The sequence below is a fragment of the Centruroides vittatus genome, unplaced genomic scaffold (genome assembly GCF_030686945.1).
Source record: "Centruroides vittatus isolate TY-2023 unplaced genomic scaffold, ASM3068694v2 contig_726, whole genome shotgun sequence".
NCBI classification, from domain to species: Eukaryota; Metazoa; Arthropoda; class Arachnida; order Scorpiones; family Buthidae; genus Centruroides; species Centruroides vittatus.
The window spans coordinates 3,105,446-3,129,940 of NW_027122463.1; the positions used below are offsets into that span (position 1 = coordinate 3,105,446).

At 27.2% G+C, this 24,495-nt stretch overlaps 1 pseudogene; it reads right to left on the reverse strand.

Moving 5' to 3' along the window:
• The window catches only part of LOC136980839 (atrial natriuretic peptide receptor 1-like), a 311,833-nt pseudogene extending 290,668 nt beyond the window's left edge, over positions 1-21,165 (reverse strand).
• Positions 21,166-24,495: the final 3,330 nt, after the last annotated feature.

Genomic DNA, 24,495 nt, shown 5'->3' on the forward strand with positions numbered 1-24,495 from the left:
GTTATGTTATTTCAATTTAAAATTTTCTTTAGAACAGAGTTCGGTAGATGACCTGCATGACTCTATTGTTAACAGGAAAAGTATGATATACAGGGGCAAAACACTACTAAAATTGAGATCATTTTGACGAAAAATTGCAACCTGGCATTGTGACGATATCACAATTAATAATAGCTCATTAATTTATGAAAATTTATCCTAAATATTCTTATTAATATATCTGAATAAAGTTAAGTTCACATTATCATTTAAACCTTATATTGAAAATTTTATGTAGAAAGATATAAAACTAAATTATCAAAATTATAAAATGTACTCTGAACTACGAACCACCAAAATCACATTTTCGTAGATCATATAACACATATTTTTAAGTATTAACTTTATAATTAATTAAACTGTGTAAATTGTAATATTTTCTGCCTCAAATTTGCATCCTTTCTTCAAATTCAGATTGGTGATGCCTTATTGATATAACAAAATAAACTTCGTAATTTAGGCTAGTTGTCAAAAGTTAAGATTCTTTGAAGTTCGTAAACTCTACAATATTATCATACTATGAAAATTATACTAATCCGTTGAGAAAAATCGCTTTCAGCTAGCTCGTTATACTTTATATGTTAATGTGTATTAAGATTCAATACAACGTAATGACGATTTTTTAAAACACAATGAAGTGAAGGCGACTGTTCAACAACATTTATTCAATATCTTCTACATTGATCAAGATGGGTTTCGAGCATTTACTTGATGAGGAGCAGTAAGTACTACGCTTGACCAATGTAGAAGCTATCGAACAAAGAATGTTAAACAGTAGTGTTTTGCCTGCATTACATCATGTTTTAAAAAGCGTATAGAAATTAAAATCACGTTTCTAAAGTAATGAATTAAAAATTTTTTTCATACTGACATTACTTTTGTTTCTACGGCAATAATTTAACATTATCAATTATAATCCTTTTTTGCCCACTGAACACATGTGCAAACACGCGACCTGTGTTCAGTGGGCGAACAATTGGCAGAGTGGAGTTTTCCGGGTTTTCTTCACATGTTTAACACATAAATAGGGCCAGTTACCATAAAATGTCCTCTGAGAGAATCCCCTTGGCACATCGCCCACGTCTTATGTTGCCATATCCCATCAAATCACTTATTTCCATGTTAACACTGCAGTTTTTTATAGTTTTTATTATTCACTGGATTCTGTAGTTATTAAATTTATAATTTTTGTTGAAAATGTCTATTTACGAAATCGAAAAATCATACAAAATTGTTCTTTTTTAGGAATACAATATAAGAATAGCTTTCATAATTATACGAGAAACAAACACTTTTGAGCTGTAAGTTGAATAAATTTTAATTCAAATAAAAAATCGCATTTTACTTATTTAAATTTAAATTTAACTGCATATTTTTAAAACTAAATGCATTACAAGAACATAAAATAGAAAAATAGTTTAGGTGTATAATAATTATTAAAACGACATACAAATACAATATGATTTTCCATTTCAATAATTTAATTAAATATACTGTATTTAAGAATATTAAAATATGTTCAAGTTAAAATTTCATTATGATTTTTTTCAAAATAAGATGTTTTTTGCTTACCGTGCATTATGAGAATATACGAGGTAAAATTAAAATAATTACTTTTATCCTTAAATTATTAAAATTATCTAAATAAAATTATTTATAAACGAGTAATTATTTACTGTGACATCATCACAATGCCAGGCTGCAATTTTAAATTATACTTTTAATATGTTTAATTTAAAATATATGCTCTCCACTTCAAATTAGTAGTGTCTTGCCCCTGTACATCATACTTTTCCTTTAACAATAGAATCGTGCCGGTCATCTATCTAACTCCTTTCAGGGAAAAATATTTGAATTGAAATAACGTGACTTGCGGTCTACACCGGAAGTTCATATAAAGTTAATTGGGGCCTTCTGTCCCTAAATTTTCATTTGTCTAACATCATTCTCGAGATTAAGGAAGAACAGGTAGACAGTAAGAATTTATAGATCTACAAGTTTTTCTTTCAAAATGTAGCCCAAAAATAAAATGTAGAATTAACATTTTCTTTGAAAAGACAGGAATAGCAGCAAGATAAGGATATTAACTAAGAATCCGAGTTAATTTGAACAAAAATAATAATCTCTAACTACAGTGCAAGGCACAATCATATGCCAGTGTAATTTTTAAAATCCTTTGTATTATTTAGAGAAAATAGACAAAATTTTACATATCATTTTATCATCATATTTTAATGACACACACCAAATATTACGCAAAACTAGTCATTTAAGTATATCAAATGTTTTAAATTTCTTCAAGTAGCCCATGCAAGATAGTTTCACTCAAACTTCGACTTTAGGTTTCTGAAATTGTCACTAAATCGAGTACCTACCTTAAACAGTAAGAACGCAGTAACGAGATTTAATGCGTTCGAGAACATGAAGGTCGCTTACTTTGTTAAAAACTGTGTCGTTTGAAATAGCGTAACATGGAGACCAAAGAAATCTGGATCACCTTATCTTTGTAAATAAATGTAGAAAAAATCAAATACGCTGAAGGAAAAAATTGTAATGTGGCAAACACACTTATGGCCGTGTATCTAAGAGTTCACTCTTCATGAACAGCTAGTGTATCTACAATACTACAGGAGTGAATGTAAGTTTGCATTCTGGCTTTCCTAATTTCCATTCTAGTTATGCTACCGATCGTTGCAATAAACAATTATGTATTCAATAATTTACATCTTAGTTACTGAAGGGTTCTTTATCTAATATCTATGGAAACGATCCCTTTACAAATATTTACGACGGCAGCATTATTAAAGTGAGCATTATATTGAAGGTTGATAGTACTGTATGTCAAACTAGAAATAAAATCTCTTCTATACAGTTTATGCTGACTATATAGCCAATTCAACTGAATTCAGGATCAAGCAATATTTAAACTAAACTGAATTGATTTCCCTAACAATATACTATTTCTCAAACATATAGTTAAAAATTCACTGATTATATATACTATATATATATAAATTGAATTTTTGACTGAATAAATATAATTTGACGTTGCAATATGTAAGGCAAAAATGTATTTACTTTTAAAATATTTGAAAATTTAATTTCCATTGACAAAACATCAAAATACCTTCAAGAAAAACTGTTGAAATTTCCGATATCCTGACTTAACAAATTGACAGTAAATGTAATTCCCTACACAATAAGCTTTTATCAATTATTTACAGCAAAAAATATGTTTTTATATTTATGTAATTAAAAAATGCATTATGCCTTACACCATTGAAAGTTTTATAATTAATTAAATATATACAGTACGTGTAAATTATAAATGCACATTTCTATAATATAATTTGGCCAAAAGACCGTTACCAAAGATTACATTTGCTATCTTATTCAAATGCAAAAATGAGATTTTTTTGGAACAACACACAAATTACACTTTAAAATACTTTCATACATAAAAGATAAATAATTATTCTAAACTTAGTTTACAATACTCATTCAAAACTAAATACTTAAAGTGAGACCCTAAAACCAACGCGCAATTCTTTATTGTGATATCGTCACAATGCCAGGCTGCAATTTTTAATCACATTTTTAAGTAATTTAATTTAAAACATATGCTCTCCACCTCAAATCAGTAGTGTCTTTCTCTTGCACATCATACTTTACCCTGTTAACAATAGACTCGTGCCGGTCATTTGTCTAACTCAGTTCCGGGGAAAATTTTTGAATTGAAATCACGTAACTTCTTTTCTAAACCGAAAGTTCTTATATAGTCAATCGGGGCATTCTGCACCTAATCTTTCTTTATATGGTCTCGACATTTATCTAGCTAACTCTGTTCTCGAGATTAAAGAAAGGTAGACAGACAGACAAACAGAAATTGAAGTCCAGTTAACGTGAAAACTGGCTAGAATGAATTATTAAACGATAAACTTTTTAAATACTATTTATTATTTTACTTAGACTCCAGTGTTTATCAACATCGAAAATACACTGACCTCATTTTGGCAGGAATAATACGTCATGCGAGTATACCCTTGATCTTGGTTAATATTTACTGTTATACTTTATTAATAACAATAACTACTACGTTATTAGTAATAACATTAATTAATATTAATAAAATGTAATAATAGAACATTTAATTTCATTAAATTCAAAGCGGTTTTAAAACAGCTTATGAATCCAACATTTAACGATTAATTTTTTATTGATATCGTCATAATGCCAGGCTGCAAATTTTTAGTTCTTGGTGCACAATGCTCTTGATTTTAGTAGTGTCTTGCTCCTGTATATCATACTTTTCCTCTTAACAATAGAGTCATGCCGGTCATCTACCTCACTCTGTTTTAAAGAGAAATTTTGAATTGAAATAACATAACTTCCGATCCTAACCGAAATTTCGTATATAGTTAATCGGGGGCCTCCTGCCTCTAAGCATTCTATATTTAGTCTATTCATCTATTTAACTTCGTTCTCGAGATGAAGGAAGACCAGACAGATAGAAGGATGCCAGTGGGAATTTATAGGTCTGTAATTTTGAAATTCTAACCCAAAAACTGGATTTTATCAGCATTACTTTATATAATAAGTCATAAAAACTGTAGTGCTGAAATATGTAGTATTTTATAATCACAACGAGAAATTTATACCCGTCTAAACAAAGATAATTTTCCATTTCGTTACATAAAATTAATTAATGATACTTCAATAATTTCTCATATATTTCTGTTTTAAACCTAATTATCACTCGTTTTTATCTATAAAAAATATTTTCGAAACAAAGAATAATTGTTTCAAAACTAAATAATCGCTTTTAAGTAAAGGACACGTGATTAAATCAATGCTTTATAAAGTACATGTAATTAAAGGAGATTTTTGATGTAGATAATTTTATCGTTTATACCCAAGTGATTAATTAATTAAGTAAAGAAATAAATTTATTCAAACAATCTTAGATATTAAAGCTTAAATTTTATAATTCACCGCTAAAGTAGAAAGTAATTCAAAACTGATATTTGCGACCTAGAAATTTCATATAATAAATCAGAATTACCGTACAGAAGCAGTTGTGTATGTTTTATAAATGTACAAAAATTCGATACAGTCCATCATGTTAACAATATTAAATTAAATGACAGTACTAATGTATTCTATTTTAAGATTTTCTGATAATTAGTTAGTTTGGAGTGATTATAATATATAAAACCAAATTTAGAAAAAAATGAGATAAATATATAAGAATAATGTATTAAAACTGCGAATAAATTGCTATTATTTATGAATTTTAAAATTAAGTGATTCTTAAGTGTAAATTTTAAGCATTTCATCATTAAATATACACATGTAAGAAAATATTTACACAAACTCCCTGGGGTTTCTCGAACCATTTAGATTCGATCCCCGAGTGTTATGCTGCAGCTTTGGCCTCTCATCATAACTCTTCTATAAATCAAATCAGTGATGCGTAATCTATGCGATTGGTTATGGAAATTAGTCCCGTTCAATTACATTTCTTTCTTTTCAAGATTACTTTATTGGAAAGATTCTCGCTTCTGGTCTGTAGTAATTCTTCTTTTTAACGTAGCCCAAAGTTGGCTCATTTTACAGACTTATCAAATCTAGTAGGTTAAGAGATGAAAAAGAGTCAGAAATCAAGTGAAAAGGTATACGCTTTATTCATATCGGAAATGCATTTTGGACTGAAAGTACCTAATCAATTCAATCATTTCTTACATTTACCTATTTAATTTTTTCTATAAAAATTTTTTTACATAGATACTATATAATCATTTGACAGTAGTAACTCCTTACCTTAGAAATAATCTTACTAAAAACATCAATAAAACGTATACATACAAAATTGTGTACAACAGCAGCAGTTACATCAAAATATTAGACGTAGTTCTGACCACGATTCCGGAATTTGATAACGTAGATTATCAACTTCCGGAATCGTGATACTCTTATATGGATTCCAGAGAGCGCTATTTCCTTTAAATTATGATGTACAAATTCTCGCCCAACGTGAACACAAGACAAGACAAAATGTACAAATTGTTGAAATATAACAACTGAATTATTCGAGAGCATTGCTTATCCTTGTGCATGACTAAGTATTGATAGAAACGGGTCTGAGTATGTTTATTTAGTTGTGTTTCTTTCCTATTCCCATCCAACTATTCACTCAAAAGATTGTATTCAAAAGATTTATATTTTATACAAAGAAACATATCAATACTTATAAGTGATAAATTGTAACTTATCTTACAGAACGTTCTTTTTTTACTCTTTGTTTTACTGTATTAATTTATTAATATATTGATATATTGAAATAAATAAACAAAGCTAAATAATAAATATTAAATAAATTGCTAACATAAGTAATTAAGTTCACTAAGTATTTGGAGTATTCGAATTCGACAAAAGTGATATTCTAATTCGAATATATTAATAATTATAGAATTCTGATGTAACAATTAACTGTATATAATGAACAGTATGTTTATATAACTTACACACTTTATCTTACTAATTATGTAAATACAGATGTTTAGATAATTAGGAAGACAAAGCATATATATATATATATATATTATATATTATTATTTGCTGTAAATTATATATCATATATCACTAAAATATCTGATAAACTGTAAATAAAACATATTATTTATTATAAATTTTATACTGGAAATATCAAGTCAGTAGAAATGTTTAATACATGTAAGTTGCAGTTACTTTTACGTTTATAATAAATTAAAACAAATAGTTTATTTATTACAGATTATAAAATCCTTTTATCGTTATTTTATCGCTGAATATCAAATTTCGTAATCTTACAAAATAACTTTGTACTAGTTAATGAATATTTAAACCAATGTTACGACACATCAAAATTCTTCAAATTTACAGAAATTATATCTATTAAATGAAGAAAAAAATCTACTGAGAATTGAATTGGAATTCATATTTACTGTACATATTAATACATTTAGATTATTTGATACAAATAATTTAAAATATTCATATTTTATGAAATTTAATTTATACAATGTCATATACGGAGTGGTGGAAACCAGGGAGTGCGCTCCATGAATAACTGCGCTGGATGCTGTACGTTCATTAAAGTTCATTAAAATATCATTACATATTGATGTATTTTGTTTTAAATTAGGTAACTTTTATTAGTGTAAAACTAATTATTTATTTTATTAAGGTTAAAGATAGCTCAAAATTGCATCTTTAATAATAAAAATACTATTAAAGACGCAATTTAATTTCAAAAATGGGGTTTTGCTGAAACACACTCCAGATCAGATTGCAGCTTTCCTGTCAATACTTCAGCTCAATTCATTATTTTCAAATAGCTGTGTTTTTCCCGAACTCTATTCCGCTGTATACATTAGATACAATGTTCTGTCCATTTCATCGGCATTAGATGCCGCAAAATTGTAAACGTTCTCATTGCTGGAATTGTTGATGGCAGAACCTGTTTACAAGCACTCGAACTTCATGATATGGCTTGAAAGTCATTGAGTTCAGGCCCGACGCGTGGGGCTGGTCGCCTCAGGAGGCACTCTCATAAAGGTGGCATTTTCTTCTCACACATTGAAATTTTTATTCGTTATAATTAAGTAAATAAACTAATTCTTTGATAATTTTCCAATGTAAATACGTCAATTGGCGTTCTATTTCTTATTTATTTTGCGCCGCTACGTGGTGCACTGACAATGCGATTTTTCAGGAAGTCAGACAAACAAATCGATTTTTTCTAGTTCTCAGTTGCATTATGTTGATTATAAAAAATTGCTAGAACTTAAACAGCAACATTAATATAGGCAACAGGCTATATAAACAGTATAATCTCAGTTATTCAATTATATGCCTCACAATTAGCATCGAGAGAATGTTCGGATAAAATGTTTGCACCAAACAACAATAATTTCCCTTTTAATCTTGACGTTATTTTCAAAATTTGACCCTGTTACAGAGTGAACATTTAAGGTTGTCCGAGAATCATCGCCTTATCTAAGTAAAGATATACAAAATGAACGTTATTTGTTTAATGGGCCAAAAGGTTCGAAAGACCATTGTTGCTGTTATTATTAATCATTGCATATTAAAGAATAATTTTAGACTGTACTCTAGATATCAATAGAATCAAGCGAATATCTTTGATTATTCCAGCAAGACACTGAATTTATTTATTTAAAGAAAATTTTAGCAAGTTTTTGCCTGTGAAATTAACTACTGGAGACGGTTTGACTGAATTAATACTGCAAGAACTGGAGTTATATCTTCTATAAGCCGAACTGTACGTCACTCAAAAAATCCGAAAAACCTGGAATTTTTGAGTGACCAGGGAGACATCGCGGCACTTAGAGTTTGGCTTATAGAAGATATTACGCATTAATATTGCGGTTCCATATAAAGAAGTTAATCATGGAATTATTAGGCCCTAAAATTAAAAATATGCGTGGAGTGGATGGATAATAAAGTAAATACGAAGGGTGCCCATTTAAGTGTCCAAAGAGGAATTTTAAATAAAATCCCCGAGCGTTTTTTATTTCTCGCTCGGGCCATTCTTTGAACCTTGTTGTCAGTGATGCAGCGGTTGCTTCTGGAGAAATCATTAATTTTTTTTATTGGTGCAAGATGTGTTTGTATGTTTTAAAGTTCCATTAACAGATAAAGTGTTTTAAGAAATATAATATTCAAGCTAAGAATGTTACATAAGTGATACGAGATGGGAAAGTTGTATCGATGCATTAAAACCATCGAGATATAACTTAGATGTATATGATGCGCTAATAGAAATTTACTTGGATGAACAGAGATAGAAGTACTAAAACCAAAAGTAAATCTCTAGCGTTTAAATATCTAAATTGAAATCTTTGTTATTTGGTATGAAGTGTTATCTAAAATTAATAAAGCATCAAAATTATTACAAAGCTCAAATACAGTGTTATGGAAATGCATTATAATTTTAGAAAGCGTTCGTTCATTTTTAGAGGAATTTTGTTTAAATGGATTGTAGTAAATGCTCTGCTGTCTTAAATCTTTAACATGATTTAATATATAGCAACTGCGAAAAAGGGTGGCAAAAACTTGGCTCGCCCCAGGAGGCAACTTTTGGCACGCCGGCCCTAATTGAAATGCTTTGTCATTATCTCGAGACATTCCACTATCTACGTTCGCGATTATCAGGCACATAATAATGTAGATCGTGGAGCACAAGCATATGTCTGTACTTGTATATAATCTTGACATCTTTGAGCTAGATGTCCGGATGTAGTGCAGCACTGTCAAAAAGCAAAAGCACATTCGTTTTGTTACAACGTCTTCCAGCTCAGCTGTTTCAACCGCTCTTTCATAATTTCCTCCGTCATATAGGGTTTTCTGTTTGACTTCCATTGAATTTCAAATTTTGTAATGTCTATATTCTTGAAACATCTTGGTTTTTGCAGCCTTTCCAATTAACGAGTATTTCTCTCCACAAATAAGTGACATAACAGAATTATTAATTACTTTCAAAAATGTTATCACATATGCTTTGGTATCCTCCAAGATATACGGATGTAAACTGAGACAAAACAAATAAAATTCCATCTTAAATTTCTTTGACCCAGGGATATTTTCAATTCTATGGATATATCAAAGCCTTTTATATCAATAATTTTTAGTGTAAAAGTAACAAGAAGAAAATTATCATCTAGCACATCTGATTCAGATATCAGTTGTAGAATTAATTCACCTGAATCTCCACAACTTTCTAAAAAATGGCTTCCTCTAAAAAATGTTTATCATCATCACCATCAATCATCTCATTTAATCTTCTTATCCTCTTTTAATGAGTATGAAAGAAAAAAATAAATAAACTTTTATTATGTTATACATTATGTTCAAATTGTATTTATTCACTTTCAAATTGTTGTTTAGTAGTAACATAAACTTGTTTGAATTTACAAATCTCATTAATTTCCATTTAAATTAACGAGATTTGTGATTTGTTTAACGACTTTTCTCTTTGCAACAGTTGTCAGTTGTCAGGAACGAATTGAAGTCGTTATATCGTTAAGCGAGAAGTAACTGAATATATATATATATATAACTTATATATGTTATTAATTTATATTTTATTCTTTTTGTAATTCATTCTCATTTTGTATTGTTAAAGAAAGTGGTCGAGGAATTAAATCTAATTTTGGAAAGGTCGGGAATCCCTGCATTGTAGAATTGACTCAAAAAATTATTATTATTATTTGTTTTTGAGTCTTTAAATTTATCATTTCGTGTTCAGATAGTAAATTAATTGTAGCATAACAAAGAAAATGATAAAAGAAATTATCTGGGTCATTCACAGGGCATTCATTTCTTCTAAATTGATAAAAATGTAACGAAAGAAACGATTAAGTAATAAATGTCATTTTAAATTTTAATATACATTAAGGTCAATTAAATCATATAAAAAGCGAAATTAAATCTTTTCTTTTTTGTTAAATGATGTATTCAATTCTTTCCCCTTGAGAGATGACTCGTTTCTAAGCAATTTTCCTTCGTATTTTTTTCCCAAAGTCCTTTGACATAAACAGAATTGTAATCCTACCAAATTAAATCGCTTCTTTTTTTATTATTTATGTATTCTTTATATATTACAAGAGCTATAATTTTATTAAAACAATAATTTAATGATGTTTTCGTGCGCTATTATACGTAATAATTAGATTTTAATCTGAAAATTATTTTTCTTGATCAAATTCTGAAATCTAATTAATTGTCGCATATTAGTTTTTTTTTATTAGTAGTAAAGAATGGCATGATGTTATTCATAACTTTATTATTCGTTCAGCTTCATCTGGTTTTTCTTTATTAAAAAGCTGTTAAAAGTTCATTTTTTTGCTGTGTAATCTATTATTTTTAACTACAAATAAGATTTTTTATGCCTTATTAGAAATTTAATTGGAAACTTTTAGAAGAGATTTAACTGAAAATTTTGTTGTTTCTCTCAGGCATATCCACACTTAATTAATATAATATTTTAAAAACAGTATCTAGTTACCTAAAAATTTAATTTAAAATCTAAACAAAAAGTATTAAACATTTTTAAGAAACATTTTTTCGTTTTGCATTTAAATATAAAACACAAAAATGACAAAATATAAAACAGAAGTAAGACTACAATCTGTAGATATGTAAAGTATTCCCATTCCTTTGAAATCGGTGGTTGTCAAGAAGTGCCATGCGGTCTCCGAAGATTATGGAACATTTCATGGAAACTACTGGGAAAACTATAAAAAAAATTGGGGAGTCGCAGCAACTGCCAGTGACAAAAAACGTTTAGAACTACTTTAAACACCGATCCGCCATATTTAGTCCTAATTAGGACTAAATATGGAGGATCGGTGTTACTTATACTAATCGATCTATTTAAATATTCTAAATAATGATATTTTTATATTACAAAACATTCATTTTTGTAATATTTTTGAATAAAATACATAAATTAATAATTATTTTCAGCTATAAATTGTAAGCATTATATAGTAAAAAGAACTAAATATGGTACTGCCTTCCTGATTGCGCTACTCTAAATTATATATTTAGTAACAATAATTAAGGTACATCTCTTAAATAAATAAATAAAATTAAAGAATATAAAATGACTTTCTTTATACCATTCTGTTAAAAGGATAAAAACAATATTTAAATATTATCTTTAACTACAAAACAGCATAAATAAGAAAAATTAATTGTTAATAACATTCTTTACAAGAAAAAAAATAAATGAAGTATATGTAATATTTAAGTAATACTTTAATCTGATTTTAAAGTATTGTGTATTATTATTTTAATGAAATATTGATTTAAAGAAAGTAAAAACGATGTATAATCAATCCATTTGAAAATAACTTAAAGCTTATGGTATTATATTTGAAAAGTATTAGTAGCAAATTGAAATAAATGTTTGTTTAGACAAAGGTACTGTACATAAAATACTTTCATCTCAATATTATAAATTGTAGAGATTAATTATTTAAAACCATGAAATGTTAGAAGTGATAAGCATCTGAAAACTTTCTCCATTAATTTAAAATTACATTGTAAAATTATTGAAAATTAATATTTTGTTACAGGATATGTTTTAATTTTTAATTAATTTTAAATATTTTAAAACTTTTCAATTTTTTATTTCCAAATTACAATATTTTACTACGTAACAATTAGCTGTAAAAAATTAATTTTTTTTTTAAACTTGTACAGAAAATTTAGTCAATTTTCCAGTCTATTAAGATGTAATTAGTACTATTAAATATATAAATAAATAATAATAATGATAATTTATAGAAATTGTAAAGAATTTCTTCTTCGCATTTTTAATTATAACAATTGAACAAACTTTTTATATAGAAACGTATTTACAATTTGACCAAAAAATGTCCAGAATTTAATTATTTATACAGTACTTTCAAGACTCCACTACTAGTCTGGAAGAAAAGATCTGTTGTGCTATTATAAACATGTTTTATAAAACATTAGATATTTTACAATTCTAATAAAAAATTAGTTTCATTATTTATTGTGTTTATTTACAATTTATATTTTTCTTATAGGTTTATTTATCCAATTGACTATTGTAACACATACTATATTACTTTATGTACTGTACCTGAAACGATGTATTTTGGCAACTGGATAATGTCTGGCTGTAGTTTGTACAGTGTTTTTTAAGAATTGAAGAATAGCTGAGTGTGTCTGGTGTTTCTTGGTCTTCAAGTGGGTGGAGGATTGTTGAGGTTGGGTTGGGGTAGGTAATAAATACAATGGTCTTAGTAAATAAAATGTAGTGTACATTTATTAACCTGGATATTTGGTATTTACAATAATAAACCTGCAATGTTATGTTAATGCTTGAGTTAAGAGGTGATTGGGGATTCCTACCCGATCTATTCTTATTTCTCCTAGGGCGGATCAATTGAACATTATAGAACTCTATACCAAACAAACATAGATATTTTGATTTATATAATATATATATATAACTAACTGCTATATTAAGATATAGCCTAATACATTCAGTTAATTAGGAAGCTTTTTTCAATGAAATTAAATATATTTTAATTTAAGAAATAAAAATACTTATATTTTAAAGTATATTTACATCTTAAACTGTAATGATTTGTTTACCAGGATAACATATCTTTATAATCCAATGTATAATATTGTAGAATGATGTGTTACGATTATAACAGACCACAAAGAGGACCATTACAGCATTAAAATAGTGACTTTTGGGAACTAGAATAAATTAAAAATAATTTTACTTCAGATATGAAATAAGACATAAAAGCTTAATGATAAAAATATTAGAAGAAGTAGGGAAATATAAAATTATAAGAAGAGAAATTACAGAAGTAAGGAAAGAAATTAAAGAGAAATTAGAAAACAAATTAAAGAAAAAATTGAAAAACGTAGATGCAGAAACCAGAGAAATTAAAGAAAAATCCAGCAACGAGTTGCTTAACTTTCCCGGCAACATTTAAAATTTTGGTGGCGCCATTTGTTATGATATTTTATTAAAAATACTTTATGTTTTTAATTATTATAACGTGGCAAACAGCTTAATTTTGAGAGTATGGATGAGTTTTATAAAAATTGTAAATGCTAATTACGAGTAAAATCGTCATTAAATCAATCCTATACGACACACGACCACCTTTATCTCCCCGCTCCCTCGACCTTTAACCACCAAAATTTAACAGCATCATTCCCCTAATACAAAAATCTCCCTGCAAAATTTCAGAAATTTTTGACAAAAAGCACAAGAATTATTAATTTTTAAAGAGGGTGAACAAAATCTCTCCCCCACACACACTAACATCCGTGCATACAGGAAAAAATACCCGAATTTTTTCTTTTGCATTTCTCGATGTTTTAAGATGCCCTGAGTCCAAAAATGTAAACATTTTGTGGGTTAATTTTTTGACTGATAGCCATATTTACTCTGTTATATATAACAGAGCCGAAAAAGTAAAAGTTAGACAAAAATAAGAGTATTATATTCTAATTTTTGTCTAACTTTTACTTTTTTGGCTATGAATTTTTATAATTTATCTAATTTTAATTAGATAATAATTCCATGATCTAATAATTCTAATTTATTGAGATTAGAATTGGTTTAATTATATTTGTTTACATATATATATATATATATATGAAGAAATGTTGATAATGGAAGGAGGTTGTTACGCGTGATGCCAATACTCTGGTGTATCTAGCAACTATATAGGATAAATATTTATGATAGTACTAAACCCGAAAAGGATTATGTTTGCGTTCCGTAAACAGTAGAAAGACAGAGAAACAAAGGTAGAATATATATAAGTGATAACTTTATTCCTTTGCATAAGTTGATAAAGTAACTCGGCTTTAGTGTAGAATAACAAATTTAAGATCAGCAGTTATGTACAGTACGTCTGAGTTCGAGTATTTCTGTAGAGTAAAGCAATTTAAACTGCAATGTGTTCATACAAAGGTAAAAGTGACATGATAAAGGGCGTATCAGGGTGGAGTGCTTATGGTATTGCAGCACTCCATTGATAGCAACTAACTTTTGTTACTTTACAATGAAAATAAATATAATAACGCATATCTCATGACTTCAATTAGATAAGATTATGTAATTCTAAGATAATTCAAGAAAAAGGAAAGGGGCACGCACTTTGGTCCCTTAAATCTGTCTTAAGCAGTACCAATACTCTCAAAATCCTAAATACACCACTGTATAAGTTAAATCATTTGCGTGTTATGTGTGTAGTATGTACTATGCACAGACATGTGTATACACACACAACATCTGGGTGCACATGCTTCACCGTAATGTCTCTTCATATGGTCTGTGTTTAGTATGGAGTTTATGGATCACCTTGTATACAAATTTATTAAAAAAAACTTATAAAATATATATCTTTAAACATGCTTATTAATAAATTTTACAAATAGTTTTCTTTTTATTTAACTAAAATGCACAGTTTTAATAATTTTTATTATGTCTATTGTCTTATAAAGGAAAAAATGTATATAGAATATTATTTTCTAACTTAACAGTAACTAATGTGTATTTTTCGTAATTTAATAATACACAAGCACAATAGGAAATTCAAAAATTACTTATGATTTATAAATTTTGTAAAATAAAATACAAAATTGGAATTACGTAAATAATTATTTTGAATTATTACAATTAATGAATTATAATTTTTTCTAATTAACTAATTCTAATTAAGTAAACAATTATTTAATTATAATAATTATTAATCATTTAGTAATAAATGAATAATTATTTTACAAAATTACGAGTTTATTTTATATTATTCCGTACTCATTAATGTCTTTATTTTATATATTTTATGATAAAGTTTTAATTATTATTTGCAATTTTCTCCTATTCAATTATCAAAATCTTTTAGATTTTTTATAATAATTATAAAATTCTTATCATTCAAAATTCTAAAAATTAAATTATTTCCTTGGTATCGATTTTATCGTATATTTTGTTTTTAGTGGATTCTTCAACTTCTTTTTAGTTGATAAATACTATGTTAGCTTAGTAAAAACCGTGAACTTATCAGTAGTTTGCGACTTACTGTTTGAAAACATACTTTTTCTAAAAGTTTACTTAGAATTATATAATATTTATAATTTAAATGAAATAAATATGTATATAATCAATAAAATTGCTTGCTAATTATTTAATTTAAATCATATGCTCTCCACCTCAAATTAGTAGCGGTTTGCCCCTGTACATCATACTTTTCCTTTAACAATACAGTAATGCCGGTCATCTATCTAACCCCTTTCTCGAGATTAAGGAAAGACAGACGGACAGATGATAGTGGGAATTTATAAGTCTACAATTTTTTCAAATTGCATCCCAACAACTACATCAATACAAATATTGACATAAAATCTGGAAAATATACGTTGTGTAATAGATAAACAAGTTACAGGAAGTCTTTACGTGCTTCTTTTTACTACCTATTAATATTTAACGAATTTAATCTCTAAAATTATTTGTTAAATCGTTATATAAATAGCATCTAATTGGATATAAAAATAAAGCTGGTAATTGTATATTATTAAAACTAACTGAAAATAATTTATTTCTGATGACACGGATCCAATCATTTCTATAACTAATCATACCTTCAAACGATGTTTAAAATATTACAGGGTTATATCTTACTAATTATACCAATGTTCACGTCAGAAATATCATCATCACCATATAAATTTCTTGACTTAAGACCTAATAAAGCCGAGTACAAATGCACCGGCATACCTGCTAGACAGGTTATACAGGGTAAACACTTACCAACTGTATATATCTATACAGGTATATGTGTACCCAGCTTAATCTCAAGACGTTCTACATACTTTTATTTACTTTTAGAATGTTCTATACCTCTCCATCTTTCCTCTCTTAAATACTGTACCTTCAAAAGTTAATTTCGGTAAGCGATTATTGTCATTTTTAATTAATTGCACTTTCTATTTTATATATAGTAATATAATATACTATTCCATCCATTTAATACGTTTAATTTTATCCATTTTATCTGGCATATTATTCAATACATTATCACAGTGTTAACTAAATTTGTTAATTTATTAAAATCTGATGAATTGATTGAATTCCTTTACTCGAATTTCGTTTATAAATGTTAAGAATTGATAAATTATTAAGAAGGATCCTTTTATTTTGAGTAATATTTTCAATTTTAATACTTCGTTGTCATTAACAATGACACATATTTCATGATTTTCTACATATTAATAGTTATAAACTTCATTAATTTATATAACTATATAACTAACCTTATATAACTTCATTAATTTATAAAAATAAATTTATTATATAAGAGTAAATTATAAATATTTTCTTTCTTTTATAAATTAATCTTATTTATTAAATAATTTAATTTTAATAATTAAATTATCTAATAAAAATAATTAATAATTTAATTTTTATATATTAAAATAATGAAAGTTAGGTTTAAATTTGATCAAATTTCTGAATTTCTTTGATAAATTCACAGTGAAAGACTTAAATTTTCTCTTTTATATTAAATAGGGGAATGTCCAGTAATTATATGTACAATTTTTTTTATTCAGTTTTGACCCTCCCTTTGTGTACAATAATGTACTTTTGCCAACTCTTCTGTCTTCTTCCCTCAAACTGTACACGTAATTAAAGTTTAAATATTAAAATATATATACATATATTACTTATAAATAATTTATAACACAAATTTAATTATTTAAACTAGTAATAAATTTATTTTTAATTAAAATTGAACCAAATAATTCAAACTAATATTCTAATCTAAATTAATCATTTTCTTGGGAAAGTTTTTTAAAAAATTATAGACAAATTTAATTAATAATAAATGTAAAATATAAGATTAATTCGAAGAAAATGTGACCATTAAAATTGATAATTTTCTGTAAAAAAATTTTAAAAATATCAAACTAAATATTCGAGATCGGATTCCAAACAGATCAATCAAGAACGTAAGGTAAGTAGTAAAGTTATTATACAAAAAAATTCTTTAGAAGATTCAATTTCAGTGAAAAAAATAATGAAGAAAATGAACTTCGTAAGCGATTTTAAAGTTTTTTTTCGAATCTTTAAACAGAAAGTATTAAATAAATTGCTAAATAAAAAAAAACTGAACTTTTAAAGATTTAAAATTGAGTAATTAAACGTTCTAAAATCAAATTTAAATGATGTTTCTTTAATATAAATTAATATGAGGCATGTTTTTTTTTTATGTGTAAGTAGAACGTTTATATTTCTTTTATATTTAAATATTATTAATTATTATTAAAAGTTCCTTCAAATTAAATTATAAAAATATACACGAAGTAATTTAAAATTAATATACAAAAATATAATGGAAATGCCTTTAAAATAATTTATTGTTTAATTTCTTATAAATGATCGATTTAATGCGATTAACTTGATGCCAATGGACCACGGTGTATAAATAAAATTAAATATATAGTATTTAAATTTATACAAGTTTAAAAAAATTATTTAATTTATTAATTAATTTCTGAATTAAATATATTAAACCAATTAATAAAACGTAAATTAAAATTTCCAATTAAATGCGTCATCACTGAAATTATTATTAAGCGCTTATTTTAAAGATTTCAAACTGAAAATAAAAAGAAATAGGGGTCGTCCGTAAATTACTTTACGCAGATATGGGTGGGAAGGTATGCACGTTATCTTTACGATGCGTTATAAGCGGGTAGGAATGTTTACGAAAACGTTACGTAATGCTAGGGCTTCCACCCTTACGTAATAGAATAATTCAGTTTTACTTTTAAAGTGTTATAATTAATCATACTATTTGCCACTATTAAAATAATGTAGCGTTTATAGTGTTTTGTGCTGTGAATTATTCCTTAATACAATTAAGGGTATGCGTAACATAATTTTGGAGTATTGAACAGCGTGCAGAGCGTTACAAAGGGTAGGATGGTAGTTGAAGAGTATAAAGAGTTACGTAATTTGTGGATAATTCTATTTGGAAGTTACTGAAATATTTATATTCAGAAACATTAATAGCCACGTCACAAATATCACCACGATCATCATGAACTTTTCCCGGTTAGGAACCATTCCGTTTATGTTTATGATGCCTATTGTCTCGATATCTCCAGCAGTATTTAGGATACCTCATATCTTCCTTTCCCAGAGTTTATAATCAAATATCAATTCAGATAAGCGGTTGTTGTCCTTTTAAGTGGTCTTTCATCCGTTATGTTCTTATAAATACTGTATTAGAAACATTTTAGTTCGAATATTTTTTTAAATCCAAACCTAAACTTTAAAACAAAACATTATCAAAATTCATTTTAAAATCTGAACATTACTTAAAAATATTTTTCGTTTTTATATTTAACTCTCCACTTAATAGAATGTTTATCGTACTCTTCATAGAAACGCATTGGAGGAGGCTGGATGATGAGGTAAGGACCAACATAGGTGTATATTGTATATTATTAGATTCTATTTATTTATTGGCATAGTGATGTTCAGAAAATTTTGTTAGGTTATTAAATCTCACGCGTAATTCTAAATATTTCTTATATAAATAAAGTTTTATTCATTGACAGAAAATCAATTCAATTAAAAAAGTATTGATTAACAACGATTAAATCAGAGAGCGGAGAAGAGAAGAGGAAGAAAGAGGTGGGTGAGAAGAGAAAGAGAGAAGAAAAAGGTGGAGGGAAAGAGAGAGAGGAAGAAAGAGGTGGAGGGAAAGAGAGAGAGGAAGAAAGAGGTGGAGGAGAAAGAGAGAGAGGAAGAAAGAGGGGGAGAGAAAGAGAGAGAGGAAGAAAGGGGTGGAAAGTAAGAGATGGAGGGAAAGAGAGAGGGAAGAATGAGGTGGAGGGAAAGAGAGAGGGAAAGAAAGAGATGAAGGGGAAGAGAGAGACTTACCGTACCAAAATAGATAAAAGTTTTTTGCACTTCTATCTCTAACGATGTCTTTCGAGACGAGATAATTTTACAAAGATTACTTTCGAGTGAAAAATAATTTCGATCGAATTACGTCTGGATAATATTTCATTATTTAAAATATAGCTTATCGATATACAATAAACCAAACGTGTCTGAATTCAAAGTTCATAAATAACACCATGCAGTTTACATAACATTCAAATTGATTTTACTGATCAAAACTTTAGTGCTTAATTACGTAAATGATAGGAAATTCTTCAGAAACTTAATTATACTTAAATAGGTATTTAATTTACTTCTATGTAATTAAAATATGACAAAATTTTTATCTGACAATCTAATTTATGCTTACGTTTGAATTAGTTGTTACATTGTATTAACAAGTAACTAAATTGTAATTAGAAATTAATTATTATAGTTTATTTTGATAATTACATAATTATAAAATGTCTAATGTTTTTAAATTATTTTTTAAACAAAATTAAATTAATGAAATTTAAATAAGCATTATTAAATGGTTAAAACGAATCAGGAATAATTTTAAGTTTAAAAGTAGCCAATCAATTTATGAAGCGTTTTATCATCTTGTGGCGTTATTTATTGTATAAAAATACGAGAAATTAAACAGTTTAAATTTAAAATAAATTATAAATTTGTTTTATAAATTTAATATAAATAAACTTACTTCTTGCGTTTTTAGATACAGCATTTAATAATCCGTAATAATCAATATCGGGATCGGTTTCGTCGAATCCGTGATGATAAGCATTCCTTCCCAAAGAAGTAAAAACGGCACCCAAAGTAAAATAACAATTAGAATGTCCCTTTTGCCTGTCTTGATAATTGTGGAAGAGTAAAGCAGCAACAGTCCAATTAAATTTCTGTAATACTTGAAGGAATATTTGACCAATTTGAGAATATGAACCGTTCATTCTAGTCAATAACCTGTAATGAGGTTCCTTAAAATCGAAATTGTCATTCTCGCCAGCCGATGTTAGAAGTGGCACATCCCAAACTGTGCTATAACGTGCTACCGGTGCTAAGACGTAAGGACACAAAGGTCCTAAAAATACGTCAGCACTCGCTCCGTTATATAAGTCAAATGCTGCCAGTGGTCCGTAAGTTGAAGAGCACTGCGTATCTCTGTGTAGTACTTCAATTTTTCTATCGTTCAATATGCCCTCGTACCCTTGTTTCTCCAACGTGCGCACCGCATAAAGGATAGAAGGTAATATTTTCTGTATAGAGAACGGATAAGTAATGTCGCCTGGTGCTAACAAAGCCATTTTGATCGATTTTTTACCATCTTCCATAAAGCACTGATTTATTTTACTGATAGAATACAGAATGAGGTAAAGATACCACCGCATTGTTACACACGTGTTCTCTCACTGAATTACTTCACTTAATGTAACTTGTTCGGTCGACGGTAGCGATCCTGGTGGTATCTACTATTACTATCTTGACACTAACTTTATAGAAGACGAGTGACTAAAGTTACAGGATACGTGACAAATACTTTTTTTCAATGTTATAAAATTAATATCGAACATCAGTACCATAAATCTCTTATGTGATATTCATATTTCCCCCCTTAAACTGCATTAAAATTGTCGAACGTTATACAACAATATATATATATATATATATATTTTATTTTTTAACACAGAAATCGATACAAAGATTAATTGAAAATTCGAGTCTTTGTAATTTAAAATATGAAATTACAGAATATATATTAAATTTAAGGCTATTTTAAATTTAAAATTAAATTATTTTTCTAAATTTATAAATATTTTATTAAATCGTTTTTTGTAATATAATCGCTTTAATTTAGTTACGAATTAATAAATGCCTTATTAAACCTCTTTATAATTAATTTTAATTAAATAAATAACTGGCGAAACCTTTATAAGTGTGGCTCGATTATTTAATATTTCTATTAACAATTGTTTAAATAGTGTTCATACAAATAAATTGGAAGTTATTTGATGACAAATAAATATATCTGATCAAATATTTAAATATAAAAATCTAATATTATTATATTTTGTATTGAATATATGATCCTTATACATAATCATATGTATATATATATATATTTTTTTAATTTAAAATATAATATTACTTCAATAGAATTGTTCATTATATAAATGAATGAGCATATTATATAAGAAGAAATTTTAATATAATTTTTAAAAATAATTATTCTATTCTAATAATAATTCAAATTAAATTAATAATTAATTTAGAATAATTATTTTCGATAAAATAATCAATTAAATTTAATTTAATTGTGATTTTATACAAAGTAATTAAAATAAAATTTATTTACTGTTATTAAATAATAGTAACAGTAATAGTAGTAGCAGCAGCGACAGTAATAGTAGAAGTAGCAGTAGTTGTTGTCAGTAACGCACTCAGAAGGGTACAAAAATGCCCTGGCACCCTCCAAAGAAAGGGGTTGTCCATACATGACGTTCACGCTGGAAGAGAAGGAAAGGGTTAAGAAGTTTTTTTACACGTTTAACTCAGCTATCCCAAGATTAAATACTGAGTGCTCCACTGGCAGTAATAGTACTAACAGTAGTAATAGTAGCCGATCTTGATTTTAACAAGCAAAGATCTGCTGCTGTTGCTACTGCTACTTCAGTAACTATTATTAATAGTAGTCAATGCATTTACTGATAACTCTTATTGATACTAGTAACAGTACTGCTACTGCTACTACTAATAATACTAACAGTAGTAGCTAAAAAGTAAAGTATAGTGCTTTTTGTTTAACTAAAAGTAATTTGAGGGCACATCAAAAAACGTTTGAATTCATATAGTATACATAAAAACAATTTGCATTATTTTAATGAGGAAAAGACATGAGTTATAATAACCGATGTAATGAGTTATAATAATCGACATGTTAGTATTGTATATTCTCAATTTGTTATGTCTATGTACTGTTTAGTAAATGTATATAATTTTAATAATTGGGCTGCAATTTAAAAACATTGCAGACCTATAAATTCCCACTGTCTTTCCTTAATCACGAGAACGGAGTCAGATAGATGAGAGACGAGAACAGATATGGAAAGCTTAGGGGCATGAATCCCCGATTAACTACATTTGAGTTTTTGAAGAAAACCGGAAGTTGCGTTACTTTAATTCAAAATTGTCCCCAGACTGTCATGACTCTGTTGCTAACAGGAAAAGTATGATGTACAGGGGCCAGACATTACTAATTTGAGATGGAGAACATATATTTTAAATTAAATAAATTTTAAAAATTTGATTAAAAATTGTAGCCCGGCATTGTGACAATGTCACAATAAATAATTATTTATTCTAATTGGATCGTTTAAGAATGTAGAATCTGTCAAAGATAGATAAAAATAAAAAAGTCAATTCAACTAATAAAATAGCAATTTTATAATAAAATAACAGTCACATTTACCCTTATTATAATCCGCTGCTTCTAATACTATTACAATACTACAATACTACTACCAAATAAAATTTTAAACTTTCCATTTATATCTAGATTTATTAAAATATCAATAAATACATGCAGTATTTACTACAAAATAAATAATTAATTCTATAATATAATTATCAATTGATTAATAATTAGTTAAATGTATTATGTAATAGTCAACAGGATCACAACAATCAAACAAGCACAACAGGAAATCCACTGTAAAATTCATTAAGAACAATTGTAATTCCGGCAGAAATTGTAAAAATTTCATGATATTGCTGAGTTTAATTAAACAATACTAAAATAAGTATGAAGAAATTTATATTTTAATTAACAGTGTACACAATTATATAACTCATAATTAAATTCATCTATAGTATTACGTTATATATAGACATATATTATTACGTATCTGTGAACGAATCTATTAAGTGAATTGTTAATGATAAGTTATTTATCTATAATTAAAAATACTATATCTAATTAATTAATTAATTAGATATAGTATTATGCATTAATTAACATTATATACAATAATTAATTAATATGCATTAATTAACATTATATACAATAATTAGTGATGGGATTCACTCGGATAGAAAATAATAGTTTATTCGATTACGTGAATTATTAAAAATATCTCGAATGATCTTGGAATCATTCGAATAAATTCACACAGTTCCTTTTATATTTTGAACCTTAAAATAAAAAAAAATCGCTAAAACTGTTTTAAAAATCTCTTAGTCTGCAGTCAAAATTTCTTGATGGACGAATGGCCAGATACTTAAGATGGCAGCGTATCACTCGAGGGATCCAGGATCGAATCCAGACGAGTTGAATAACTCCAGGAATTTTTGGGGTGGCGCTTCCGAATATGTCGACAGCCAACCTCTCCATTGTGGGCCTGACCAAATCCATAATGGGCTTGTTTAAAAAAAGATCCTCTTAGAGCCCATGGGACGAAATTTTAAAGAAAATTAAACTTTCTTATCAAAAAATTACTCTAATCCGTAAAGGAGAGATTTTACCGCATTGAAAACCAAAACACTACAACAGTGTTTTTCAACCTTTTTATCTTAATTATAGGCTCAAGTGTGCCTTAAATTAATAATTTACATTTACATAAGAATAGCAATTAACATTAAGTCTTAATTTGCATTTAAAAGTGGCGTAATAATTGCCTTTAGAAACCTGCCCAATGTCCCGCTGTTTTAAGTTAAAATAATTTGAACTAAATATGGACAATTACAGAAACATTTTTGATTTAAAAGAATTTTCATTTTTTTTTAATTTAAATTTTTAAAATAGTTTCAGGACTTTTCACATTTTTATGCTTAATGTGGAAAATGTAACGCTTATAATTTGGCTGCGATTGTTGAAAATTGCAAAGACCTATAAATTCCTTCTTGAAGTTCATCTGTCTGTCTGTCCTTCCTTGATC